This window comes from Bombus fervidus, chromosome 10 (genome assembly GCF_041682495.2).
Source record: "Bombus fervidus isolate BK054 chromosome 10, iyBomFerv1, whole genome shotgun sequence".
Classification (NCBI taxonomy): domain Eukaryota; kingdom Metazoa; phylum Arthropoda; class Insecta; order Hymenoptera; family Apidae; genus Bombus; species Bombus fervidus.
Window position 1 is genome coordinate 5,113,974 of NC_091526.1, and position 15,374 is coordinate 5,129,347.

General features: G+C 29.6%; 1 protein-coding gene across 3 annotated transcripts in view; it reads right to left on the reverse strand.

Moving 5' to 3' along the window:
• The window catches only part of LOC139991606 (UNC93-like protein), a 31,217-nt gene extending 29,766 nt beyond the window's left edge, over positions 1-1,451 (reverse strand). For 2 of the 3 annotated variants that reach the window (XR_011800880.1, XM_072011850.1), the window contains exon 1: positions 1,296-1,451. The gene's annotated coding sequence lies outside the window, so the exon portion shown is untranslated. The remainder of the gene's footprint in view (positions 1-1,295) is intronic. The other variant, XM_072011851.1, reaches the window with a different exon arrangement.
• Between the last annotated feature and the right edge of the window lie 13,923 nt (positions 1,452-15,374).

A 15,374-nucleotide genomic window follows, 5' to 3' on the forward strand; every position in this document is an offset into this window, starting at 1 on the left:
ATATACCTAGTCTTTTAATTCCGAGATAATTACACCATAAAATTTACCAAGTTTCATTGAGAAAAAGTACATTCAAGTTTTTCTTTTAAGTTATTATTTCATTTTCCTACTTCTAATATCTGATGTTCTGTTAATTACAAATTAATTATTTTGTTTGGAGAAAAACAAAAGAAAAAATTCATACCTATATACGTTGCAAGTTTGCTATTTGGAAACGTACCGTGTTAATTACAAAATAATTACAGAACACCTACCAGCGTTTCGCTTAAAATATAAGAAAAATACAATTCAGACCTGCTTTCCTTATATTTTTCAATTATAAAATAATTGCAATAAATAACATTATGATGTTATAACTATGGTTCATAAATTATATTAAAAGGGCACTACAAAAGTTTACGATGCTATATTCATCATAAATAATATAAAATACTACTTTATTAATTACGAATTAATTAAATTTGAAGCTTAGTTGGTTTCATTCAGAAGAGAAAGGATTTCGTAGACAGCAATAACAGGCAATTTTAATATTTCTTGCAATTAAACATAGAATTGAATAAAATTGCTAACTGAAAGCAATGCTAACTATTTAATTGCAAACCACGAAAAATATTGCATTTCGGATTATTAGGATATAATCCCACGTCAGAGAGACTGAATTTCGTTCCCATCAAGACGTAATTTAATAATTTTGGACATGGATATGTGAGGTCCGCAATTTTTGTTTCGCTTTGCTTTACTTTTGAGGATTTTGCTTGGAAGAGGATAATTTGGGTAGAGATGCAACGGTTGGACTAGTTCGTACTATAATACTTGTAATATTGCTGGATTGACTAGATGATAATTTGTACACTGCATGTTCTTTTTCAATTTTATAATTTATAATTGCAATCTCATAATTTCACGTTAAGTAGGATATAATTGCGATATTAAAACAAATTTAATGAGTTAAGATAATTAAATAATATACGCATTTTTAAAAGTGATTCATCCTATTACTTCACTACAAAAGTTAGCAAGTATTATTATACTTCAGCACTTTAAAAATATTTAAACAAATGTTTCTAACACAAGCTACATAATTTTAATTAATTAATAATTTTAATTTCTAGCTTACATAATTTTACATTAAAATATATATTATATATACATAATTATAATAAAAAGTGGTATAGTAAAAAAAAGTGGATTCAATGAAAGTTCAATTAAAGCCGACACTAATTTTGATAAAAATTCACGATTAATATTTTTAGAAATAAGCTTTATTTTGCCAATAATTATTCTATGTATCTTACCTTTGAAGTTGAATCGATGATTACTTTTTCTTTAAACTCTTGATACGATTCTACCACATCAATTTGCTCTATTTTTCCTCTCTTTTATCCGAAATCGCGCCGCAAATCGCTCGCAGGTGCGCAACGAGTGAAACAACACTGATCGAACACGAAACCTCGCGGTCAAACCTTCATCCTGTTCTGCCCCACCTCAACATCTTTTCACAGCGAGAGAACAGCTATTTGAGTAGGGATTTCGATGCTTATTGAGTCGAACCGCGGCTATCTGTATTCCAAACATACGGTCGATTGTTACATCTCGTATTTGATCCGGGGATTCGCTATTTTTTGCGATTTCCTTATAGATGCGAGAAAAATTCGATTTGGAAAAGGAGCTCAACGTATTTGGTTCCTCGGTTATACACATGTTTGGATCGACCAATTCGAAAGCATGAGTTTGCTCCCGAAATTTTTTAAAGAAGAAATCCTCATATAATTGAATTCATTTTCCTATTGTTAAAATCCTCTTGTTCAAGGCTCAATTGTATCATCTTTTGTCTAATATTGACGTTGGCGTTATTGCCAAATGACACATGCTTTATCAAATAAAGTGCCGTATTCTTAACAGATATCTTAATAGATTTGGATAAACTTCTTAATAGATAAGTACACTGTAAACAGTACATATGGTTTTGAATTGCACGTAACCGTTACACGAGGATTGTCTGCAATAATAGTTTAATAGTTTATTTACAAAATTTCTTCGAATATTCCTAAATCTATTCAAAGTTTCACATTGTTCTAATCTTATGGTTCTAAAAAAGATTCTAAAAGAGATTCTAAAAGATGATTCTAGAAGATTCACTGCAGGCAGTATAATCGTATAATATGACTTTAAATCAGATGCAATTAATTAAATACAAATGGCCATAACAATTTATTTGCAAAATTTCTCAGAATATTTAAAGAATTATTCCAATTCTTGAATTATCCTAATCTTACTATTTTAAAAAAAGGGGTTTTAATAATATCGAATATTTTCACACATGAAGATCCGAAAAGGTTGGGAGCGAATGGAAGTATCGAGTATCGATATTCGACGTTCCCAATTCCTTAATGTACTCACCGCGTAACATTTCGAATCTCAAGAAAACACGGTCCATCGTTAATTGTTTATTCTATGTTCTCGTATCAAATTCATGCTCTATCAATTTTTATCGATTTATAATTGCCTTTTTGGAATTATATGACATAATGCCTTCGTCAAATAGCTGATAACGAACGACAGAGTGCGTGTTACAATATCTTCATTTCTACAGTTAAATAATCCAGAGTTATCAGTATAAAAATTTAAATGACCGTAACAAGGCCAAATGATGCAGTTAATTATCTTCATTGATCGTAAGAAATATCATGTTTCGCTTGATATTATAGTTATTTTTTAATTTTTAGAAGTATAATTGCGAAGCACGATGTAACAACAATATAACAATACCCGTGACAATAGTTAATGTATTAATTATAATAATAGTTATAGTGCAATTATGATAATTAGATGCTTATATTATATTTATATATTAGTTTTTTCGATACGTATATTAATCTCTGTGTAAACAGGATTATGATGTAAGATTCTTATTCAGGAGATTTCTATCTTTTCTCATCACGTTCATTACGAAATATATATAAGTAATCAGGTATTATTCCAATTATCGCAGAAAAACATTCGGAACGTGGAAGAATAGATAATTTTAACTTGTATTTTCTGAATCTTTTAAGAACATCTGGTAATTAACATATCGCTGGACAATATAGTCATTCGTATCTGTAACATTTTATTTAGTTCTTAAAACATTTAATTTCAATTGTACTTTTATTTTTTAATTATTATGTTATAACTCTTTTGGATGTAAAACTTTATTCTCAGAAGTATCTACAGATCTTTGATAATTATCAAATTCTTAAACAATTTAATTAAGTTGTTATAATATTATTATAAATTGGCTTTCTATAAATTTGTTTATATTTCTTTAAATATTTATTTGTGATTTTCCTTCGTAGCCCTTATATTAGTAAAATGTGGGACCGGCTAAATCTGCAATAATAAACAACTACAAGCAGAATATCAAACATATGTACCGATCGACTATCGCGCTAATTAATTAAAATTACGCGGCATCGACTCGCCGGATTTTAAACAGAGAATCTATATCGAGATCTTAACAGCATGTTCATTAATCGTTGGAACTTACTTTGCTCTAGCTTCTCACAGAACAAAAAATTATCTCTTCGGAATTTTCTTACATGATTCGATCTTGATTTATTGCTATCCTCTGCAAGAACCATTACTTTTGTTTCTGAATACTTTCTTCATACGACAGAAAAAGCTAATTTGTGGGTGGAAGGGAAGGGTCATTAATGTAGATTTCGAATTAACGTGCATAAGGTATTGTCTGCTGTATGTGTTGTCTTTTATTTGTTTACTCATTTTTTATGATATCTATCTAGAAAAAGTAGGTAATACATCTGTAATTATAATTTTGTTTAAGGGAACGTCAAATTAATTATAACTATTAGACAATAACAAGGTGTCTTCATATATCGTTTATAATTAAAGCAAACCGTATTGAATATTATATATTTAAAATAATATACTATTATTAGATTAGATAATTGAATGTCAGTATTAACAATAATTTATAAGTGGAGAAACCGACTAAAATACGTGTTAAATTGTCAATAAATTATGATGTGGTACAATTAACAATTCATGTTGCATCAGAATGCAATCATAAAATCATATCACGTTTCAGTATCATAGGATACTTCTTGGTAAAATAAAGTGATAGGTTATATATTCAGGAAATTGGTCTCAACCTAGGTGGATAGCCAGCGATATAGTTCTGCTAATAACAGTTGACTCCAAGTTTCTATTTCTCATTGTTTCATTTTCCAGCCCACAATGGGGATGTCCATGATTACATATCGGATATTTATTAGCCGGTTTTGTTCTGCATCTAATAATTCCATATCGTATATATTATCTCGCGAGTAACCACTTTTAGATTACGCTCAATTCCGTTTCCGAAAATGCATAAAGAAGTAGCAGAAAGCAATATTGACGATACCGTGACGAAGCAATATCGTATTATTCTACTATTAAATATTATAATATAAATATAATATAAATATAAATATTATTAAATATAGTAGTATTTCAAAGCATGCTGATTTTATAGTTTGTTTATTCTTCACAACATACATTCAAATTAGAAACTACAATTGATCATAAAAGTAAATTCATTTTAGTTCCAGTGATGCCCGTTAAAAAAGAAGAAAGTATATAGACACTTTGGTCGTATTGTTAATACAATATATCAATATTATTGAAATATATGAATTAATGGTCAGTACAATGATCAAAATTAATACTTACTATCTTTTTATAGAATCAACAGATATATATATATATATATATATATATATATATATATATATATATATATATTATATCATATTAGGTTTAAATTGTTTCATAACCCTATCCTATTAATGATATTAATCCTATTAATAAATAATAACATCTTATACATATTAATGATATATTAAAACTAAGTAAATGATTCATATGCTTATACGTGTATTAACTAGTTTGAAATATTGCTAGGATTAATCACAACATCAATTTGGAAGAATCTTAACAATAAGGAAAGGTGGTCGTAATAAATTTCTTAAAATAACGAAATCATTCCACAATGTTTAACACTTGCAAATGCTACTGCATATTGCATATTCTAGTAGTAGTTTTCAAAAATAAATTTTGTCGTATCATGATGTTCTGTTAACTCTAATAGTAAAATCGTCCTGAATCTTTCTTTTTACAATATTACAACTACTTTAACTGATTTAACTAATTTAACTAATTTAAACAATTTCGATAAATAGAATAATATTGTAATATTAAGGAAAAATAATTTTGTAAAAATAATAAAAAACTAAATAGAAAAGTGAAAACGTCATACTTTTAGGCAACATACATGTGTATATATAATAGAACATTATAATTGATTTTTAAAAGTCAATATGTAATAATGGAACTGACATTTGCACAATAATTATCAGATGTCGTAGAACTATTTTCAGTAAAAAATGATGTACAATGGAATTTACAGTGAAAAATTAAGTACAGTTTTATTCAATTTTACCAACGTTGAATACACAACGATCTATTCTTTAAAAGAATAAAAAGAAAACAATAGGAACATTAGCGTCCGTAAATTTCAATTAAATTGCTATGTAGTCACGTTTTATTAATAATTTACTGTGTGGTCGCAGAGAAGTGTACAATAACCTTTATCGGGAGTCGCCGCCATTATATGGATGTTAAAGCATTATAAATAATCGAGATAACCGTGTTGGCTAATAATACACGCGGTCGAATAAAAAATTTCTAAGATATGCAGTTGCATTAATATTTGGACATTCTTTAAAACAGAATAACTTCTTTAAGATTGGACCGAACGACTTGAGTTTTCTTTTGAGAAATTTCAGCACATACATAACTGACCTAAATTTACAAAACTATATAAGCTCAGACAGGAAAGGTATGAAGCGCGATCTTTAACGTTTTCTTCGCAATTCCGACTGATTAAAACTTTCCAAATTTTTCTTTCCCGTTTTAGCTTTACACGTAGTAATACACTAATCTTTCCAAGTTCTCAAAAAGAGAGAGAGAGAGAGAGAGAGAGAGAGAGAGAGAGAGAGAGAGAGAGAGAGAGAAGAAAAAAGAAAAGAATAAGTCGTTTGGTACAATTTTAATAAAGTTATCCTCTTTTAAACGGTATCCTAGAGGGTAACCCGACGAATTTATAATTATTAGAGGAAAGTTGAGGGCCAGTCGATGTCAGGCTACGAGATGGTTTAATTAAATTTCTCTCTGCAACCGAGGTTGTTAAATATTTTTTCTAAATAAAATTCTATCTGCCGCTGGAAATACAGATGCATACAATGTGAATAGGTTTACTTTGATATCTTGTTTTGTTTTGCAAGAAAATGTGTCGCTTTTTATTTTTATAAACATATTTGTACCTCAAAACTTTAAACCATAATCTTTAATAAGTTGGAGTAACTTAATTTATTTTATGTTCCATAATTAAGGATGACAATTGTGAGAAAGATGAAGGATAAATTTGATGTAATATTTATGAGAGTAACCAATTAGTTGTTTGCAGTAGTTTTCATTTTTGAATTTACTGCTTATTTTCACTGAAGGTATTTATGAAATAGAATTAAAATTAGCGAATTTATTGTATAAAATCGAAAGTATTCAAATGATTAAAGCTTTAATTGCATTATATCGCAATTTCTACTTAAAAAGAACAGTTTCTCAATTTTATAATAATATTATAGTTTTCATTGTGGTTTTTGTTTCATCTGCTAAATATATCAAGTAACTCTAAAACCAATGACAGATATTATCATAGCAATCTAGTTTGAAACTACATTGTAGAAATTAATCGAGGGGATTATATCGATATTTATCGAGGAGATCGTTGATGATGGAATATTTGTTTCATTGGTGATTACTAATCGTCGAAAATTATTAGTAGGACTTCTAGATTGAATCAATAAGTTCTCTATTCTCTTCCAATGCGTAAACTATAATTAATTAGTTCTTTCCCATAAATATTTGATTGATATGGTTGACAATTAGGATGAAAAAAGATATATCATGTAAATTTGTTTTAATTAGCAAAGTACCCTAGGAAATTAAAGTGTAAGTGTAAAGTGTAAAGAAAATTGAACGAAGAGGAAGGATTTAACGTCGTACCGTGTATTTTCCATTTATATGTTTATTCGATAAAGTTACATTTTAACTTTGTCGATAGATGTACACGCGGTAACGCATGTTCTCGAGATTGTTTATACGTGTGTGCAATAGAATAAATAAACGGAACTGTACCTGTTCAAACAGCACTCCTGCATAAAATGATATATTAGTTACTCTTAACTCTAGATATGGGTATGATTCTATTTGTCGTTCACACTCTTTATGATTTTACATTTAATCTTGAGTAACTATTGCAATAAATTATTTATTTAATTAAATTGCGATTACTACTTGTTATGATAAATATGAATGTTTGTTTTCAAGACATATCGTACTTGTTTGCATGCAGTAATCTTAATGTCTCAATGTTATTCATATTTGTTTCAAGCTTCTTAATATTTCAAATATTATTATGTTTTAGCATTTTAAAAATTATGTTATATAATCGAGATAAACAGTTTTTAATTGCCACAGCAATAAATCTCTACTTTTAATGAAAAAGCATAAGATGAAAATAAAACATATACAAATATTTTTCTATGGTCTTATAATACACGAAGAAACATTTTGTTCTAATTATAAAAATTACGCAATTAAGAGTTAAACCTACATGCATAGAAAATATACATGAAAAGCAACATAATCATCTGAAAATTGTAACGTGTTAAATATTTATAAATATTTATAAATATTTATAAAAAAATAATAAAACTTATCCTTTAATCTAGAATAATACGCGTGTACGAAAAACAATTGATACAGATTAATCTTAAAACGATTGTCAACGGTAGAGTAGTATGCAAGTTTAATATCTTTATCCGTGCAAGCAAAAAGAAGCTATTGCAAGAAATATTCAGCACAATTACATGATAATAGTAACCGTGTTCCCGTTTTTCCTAATACATTTTCATTCATGACAGCAGTGTAACAGAAGTTCCTCTAGAGGCTTTTTTTGCTCGCGGCTCGTAATAAAGGAACGTTAACAAGTAAACGTTTATTTTCAGAGAGAAATAATTTTCTTCTACTGAATAAATAAATGCTACAGATCAGGAAGGGAAATTCAAACAAAATAACAGGTTTACTTTTCCTCGGCGATAAGGCGCTATAAAATGGAAGATTAAGAGAAAATTAACGAAACACCAATATAAATCCGAGTTGAAAAATAAGATAGAAAGGAAATACGACCACATGGAAGTCGAGTTTCTGACAGGAGAATCTATATTCATTTCACTCGTGATCGCGTGTTAATTAAATTTACGATAGGGACACGATTGTCTGTTTGAATAGCCACGAGATTCTCGCCCCTTTGAAACCCGATATCTGTTCGGACAACAATGAATGATACATGAAGGGATGTGACGTGAATCAGTTAGCATAAAATTTCTGTATATCATTTTCACGTGGAAACAATGCATCACGCGATTGTTACGATCGCGTAAATGCAGTTGTAATCAAAACGCAGGAATAATGTCGTCGACATTATTAACATTGCAAGCATTTTTAAATATATTTCATGTTTCTTCTTCGAGAAAATTGACGAATGCACTGTTTTATTAGTGCAGGCATTCGATCCTCTTTATAAATCTTTCGAGTTATAGAGTAATCAATTAAAACAAATGAAATTTCAAAATGTTAATGTATCGAATGATGGTAATTTATTTATAAAAAATGGCGATAATATTCTTTTTATTAAGAATCCCTTTTATGGTAGACATTGTTCATGAAGTTTCACTTCAGTAGCAAACATATTTAATCTTTGTCAATGATGATAATTTAATATCCGAACCGAATTTATTCTGCTGTTTTTTCATATCAGATCGAAACGATGTCAAATATTTTCTCATCGACAGAAAAAACACGTTTATCTTTCATTCGTTGAAATTCTGTCGAATGCAAATATTCTTCATGGTTATCGAAATCGATCATTGTTGGTCAACGAATAGCCGTTTCTCCTCATTAGAATATTATCCTGTGAATCAAATTTTTATGCTTATGTTTATTTTCAATAATTGGCAACATTGTGAAATGGCAATATCGAAATATGAGTATTTGCATGTTTAATTTTCGTATTACACTTGGTTGATTAATATTGCGCCTGTTAATTGCTTGAACGAAAAGCGTGTATTAATTTCAATATATCGTCACTCTTGTATATCGACACGAGGACTTGTAATAAGATTCTTTTACTGAGCAATAAAAAATCGGTATAAAGACCAATACGCAAAGGATATAATATAATGATCGGTAAAAATCAGTAAAACCATGTGGGGACACATGAGTCATAGGACGAGGCGAAGCGAGAGCGAGTCATGTTGTTGTTGTGCCTCGGATTACGGATACTGCTTAGACACACATAAATAAAGCTGGATTATCTCTAGCCAGAAACAATGCCACCGTTGAGGGCAATCGTCATTCCAAAACGAATTTAAATCTTCCGAATCCCCCCGACCAGTATATATAAGCGGACACGATCACGAGCGAGATTATTATTATCGAACGATTATTGAGTTGTATTATCGAGCGATTATTGAGTTATATTATCGAGCGATTATTGAGTTGATATAGCGAGCGAGTTTATGTGTAATACGAGTAAGCGTTAGTGTGATATAAAGCATTAGCGAATCTTTGTAGTGTACCTACAGGCGATTTACTTCACCGGAAAGAAATCTCCTATAAGGACGTTTATCGACGTTGTACTTTGTTTTAAAGAATTGATTTAAATATACTGGACGGTTGCAATAGTAAACAACCTGATAATTTCTGCGATCCAAAACACAACATCCTCATCCGCCACAACCAATTTACAAAATTTCATAAAATAAGTAGACTGAGAATTTTTATGCATTTATAGGATATTTGAAAGTGCAAAATTGACCGGAATGCGCACAATATGAAAAAATATATAAAATATTAATAGGATGAAACAATTTCGTACCTAGGTATTTTCTTAGTTATATTCTCAAAAGTGTGTATTTGTATAAAAATTCGCAGTCAAACAAGATTTTAAATTTTCGTTAGCATACAATTTATCTTTCGCAAAAATTTTACATAGACTTCGTTAATCTAAATAATCGCTCCAGCCGCAAAAAGTATTGATTCGAAAGAAAGGGGACAGTACTACCGCCAGATAAAGAGACACGATGAACGTTCGTGATCATGAAAAATCGGAAAAACATTCGCAAAGCTCGGTGAAATACATTTCCTGCAGCGTCGAATTAGAATTTCAAATGAACAATCACGCGGATGTGTTACGCCACGGAAGAGAAAATTTTCAGAGGATTGTGTCGAGGCTAACAAACGGAACGACCCTTAACCGATAGGGTGTGTGTACCTTGCAGATAGGGGTGAAACGTCATATATAGAAAATCGAAGAGCGGAAAGCTCAAAAGACGTGCATGAGGCATTATGTAAATGTCGACTCGGAAAAACGATGTGCTCACATCTTTCTTATCAATCTTTGTTCGATCGAGGATCTCTTAACAGAATATGCAAAATTAAACGAAATGTAGTTCGAAACCTGTGTCTGAGTTAGTTAAAGTGCAGTAGCTTTGAGCAAATTTTATTTCAAGTAGAAATAAGAAATTACTATTTAAAATAATAAATTTTCAATAATCTTATCATTCTTATTTTAAAAGTAACACAGGAAGAGCAACTTTATTACGTGTTAAGATGAAGTAAATCACTTTCAAATGTTTATTTTTCCGAATGAAATAACAAATAATGTGGAATGTGATATTAATTTGAATTTTCAATATTATATTGTGTATGTTATAGAGACATTTTTAGTTTCAATTATTCGTGAATAATACATGCTTAGGTTTTCGAGTGATTTACAACATTTACGTAATAGAATCAGGAACTACTTGAAAGAATATAATAATACAAAAAATTATAATTTAATTTATTGTAGCTAAATAACGAAGTAATTCAAATAAAAAATCATTTGTTTATTCAGATAAACTAATACATCATGCTTTTAATATTTCACTGAAATAACATCTAAATCTAACTCAATTCGAGGGTAAACCATTTTAAAATTTACAGCAGAGGAAGAAGAACGAGGGTGTGATTTTTTGCTCAACGAAATTGCAGCAAACTTGTCAACACTGCCATTTCTATGAGAACTTCCAAGCAAGGACGGTCTATTCTTACGCCATTCTTGCTCTCTGATGCAACGAATTGCTACGTTGTCCCATGTAGAGTAATATGTATAGATTTTTCAAATTGAGTTTTTCTTGCTGATCCAATGGAACGAAACAGCGGAGACTATGAGAGCTCAAAGGTAGCACTTGGAAGTTCATATCGCACAGACAGAGTTACAAAATCAAATAGCTTTGGTGAATTCAAAATTCAAAATTTCAGTATTCAGATATTCGAACTTTGTAGAGTTTAAAGTGAGAATGTTTAAACTTTCAAAGTTGAATATCAGAAAAATCGAGACTTACCTAAAAGCCTGATATAAAAACTCTCCGTTTTTTCAAGAGTATTTAATCTAGAAGAAAGAAAAGGATCGAGGGGTAATAAATTCGCACATAAACGACTATAACCTTTAATCTTAAACGAAAAGCCATTCGTCACCGTTCGAATACAATCCACCTTTGAGCTCGTTCTTAATTCTACGTTTTTTGCTTTGATGAAAAATATTGCGGTTTCAAGAAATTCCCAAAGGTTAGCCGTAAAATTGAGAATAAATCCATTCGTATAATATTGTTAGCAAAAGTCATACAGGTTTTATACTATGTCTGACTATACTTCCAATATATTCTAACTGTGTCAGCCATGGACAGTTGCTGAGGTCACAAAAGGTAGGTCTTTGTAGTAAATCTGGATTGAGCTAATTGCCTTCGATAATGTTAAAAATGTAAATTATAGAAATATAGATAATGCTTTACACATAGTGTTATTATTAAATATTGTTTTCTAAGAAAGTCTGCGTTTGTTGATCAATGGTCACAGAAATTGTTCTGAGTTCGATCTGACCAGAGAATAGTGAACATACGATTTCTTGACTGGCGAGGTTGCGGTTAAATCCGCAAGAAATTCTTCACAGTAAAACAGATTTTCTTAAAGAGAAAATGGAATATTTCTTTCGGCTATGTATGGCCAGCCTGATCTCAAACAGAGGTGCGTTTCGTCAATCCTGTACATAAATATTTTTCATTTAGAGCAGACAAAACCTCTTTGTTCCCGGAGACATTATTCTGAATGGTAAAGAATGCTATACAATTTGAAGTTTAAAAGACATTTTACTTAACTAAGGCAAAACAAGATATTTTCGCCGAAAAGTTAGAACAAGTTCTAAAATTTATTTAGTATATACAAAATATAATGCCATCTAAAATAAAAAAAATATGAAATTCATGAAATTCATAGTTTGTGAAAGAAACAATAATAAATTTCTTTTTGAAGTCCTCTTTCTATTTCATTTGTTACATACAATTACGTAAAGCGTTCATATTTTTCACCTGAATTCAATAAAGGAATCAATGCTTTTGACTCAAAGCTCTAACTACATTTCTTCACGTGTATTCCAAAAGAGAAAAGCGGAATATAACACACTCTACCCTCAGGAATCAGAGTAAATACCCTTGATCAGCGTGAAAAATTTTAATTAACTCCTCGTTAGACAGTTTTCCGCCATGTAACAAAATTAATGACCTACAAAGTTGCATACAAACTAAGTTAGTAACTATAAAAAGAAACGAAGAAGCCTTGAGGTCACAGAGTGTCTACAAGAATTCCGATTCGTTTTTGCAGAAGTATGACGAAAAAACCACCACCAATTAGGTAATATTATATTAAATTACACAGTATGACGTTATATAGTACAAAGTTATATGGCATTACGTTATAACGTATTATCGTTCATGGTAATATGTTATAGCGTATTAAGTTATATGGTACTACGTTATAACGTATTACGTTAGATAGTATAAATTACATGGAATTACATTATAACGAGTTACGTTATATAGTATAACGTTATACGATATTACGTAATCACGTACAATGTTATAGCGCATTACGATACACGGTATTACGATATAACGTATTATATTATATGGAATAACGTTATAACGAATTACGTTATACAGTATAACGGTATATGCTATTACGTTATAACGTAGAACTATATATGCTATTACGCTAAAACGTACATTTGTTATATACTATTACGGTACAACGTATAACGTTACTTGGAATTACGTCATAACGTACAACGTTATATGGTATTACGATATAACGTAAACCATTATACATTATTATGTTCTGACGTATAACCTTATGTAGAATTACGTTATAACGTAATGCAATATAACGTTATACGTTATAACGTAATGCAATATAACGTTATAAGGTACAACGTAATAATATATAACGATATTCATTATTACATAATGCTACATAACATGATAGGATATAAGGTAACAGTATCTAACGTTATACGATATAACATAAAGCTACATGACGTAATACGTTATCACAAAATATTATATAACGTCATACGTTGTAGGGTAATAGTATATAACGTTATACGTTATAACCTAATAGCACATAACGTTATACGTTAAAAGGTAGTCTCATATAACGTTATAAGTAATAAGGAAATGCTACATAACGATATACGTTATATGGTAATAGTATATAACGTTGTACGTTATAACGTAATAGTATATAACGTTATACGATATAACGTAATAGTAAATAACGTTATACGTTATAACGTAATGGCATATAACATTAAGCGTTATAAGGTAATAGCATATAACGTTATACGTTATAAGGTAATAGTATAAAACGTTATTCGTTATAAGGTAAAAGTATATAACGTTATACGTTATAAGGTAAAATTACATAACGTTATACGTTATAACGTCATAGTATTTAACGTTATACTATGTAAGGTCATAGTATATGACTTCCTACGTTATAAGGTAATAGTATATAACCTTATACGCTATAACATAATAGTATATGACGTTATACGCTATAACGTAATGGAATATGACGCTATACGTTATAACGTAATGGTATATAGCGTTATACGTTATAACGTAATGCAACATGACGTTATGCGTTATAAGATAATAGTATATAACGTTATACGTTATAAGGTAATAGTATATAACGTTCTACGTTATAACGTCGTGGTATATAACGTTATACGTTATAACGTCCGAGTATGTAACGGTATACGTTATAACGTAATACCATATATCGTTATACGTAATGAGGTAATAGTATATAACGTTATACGTTATAAAGTAATAGCCCATAACGTTATTCGTTATAACGTAATAATATATAACATTATTCGTCATAACGTAATAGTATATAACGTTATACTTTATAACGTCATAGTAATTAACGTTATACTATATAAGGTCATAGTATATGATTTTCTACGTTAGAACGTAATAGTATATAACGTTATACGTTAAAACGCAATAGTATATAACGTTATACGTTAGAACGTAATAGTATTTAACGTTATACTTTATAACGTCATAGTATTTGAAGTTATACTATATAAGGTCGTAGTATATGACTTCCTACGTTATAAGGTAATAGTATATAAAGTTATACGCTATAACGTAATAGTATATGACGTTATACGTTAAAACGCAATGGTATATAGCGTTATACGTCATAACGTAATGCTACATGACGTTATGCGTTACAAGATAATAGTATATAACGTTATACGTTATGAGGTAATAGTATATAACGTTATACGTTATGAGGTAATAGTATATAACGTTATACGTTACAACGTAATAGTATATAACGTTCTACGTTATAAGGGAATAGTATAAAACGTTATACGTTAGAAGGTAATAGTATATAATGTTATACGTTAGAACGCAATGGTATATAACGTTATACGTTACAACGTAATAGTATATAACGACATACGTTATAAAGTAATACCACATAACGTTATACGTTATAAGGTCATAGTTTATAACGTTCTACGCTAGAACGTAATAGAATATGACGTTATACTTTATAACGTAATGGTATATAGCGGTATACGTTATAACGTAATGCTACGTGACGTTATACGTTATAAGATAATAGTTTATAACGTTATACGTTATAAGGTAATAGTATATAACGTTATACGTTATAAGGTAATGTTTATAACGTTATACGTTAGAACGTAATAGTATGTAACGTTATACGTTAGAACGTAATAGTATGTAACGTTATACGTTATAACGTAATAGTGTATAACGTTATACGTTATAATGTAATACCAAATAATG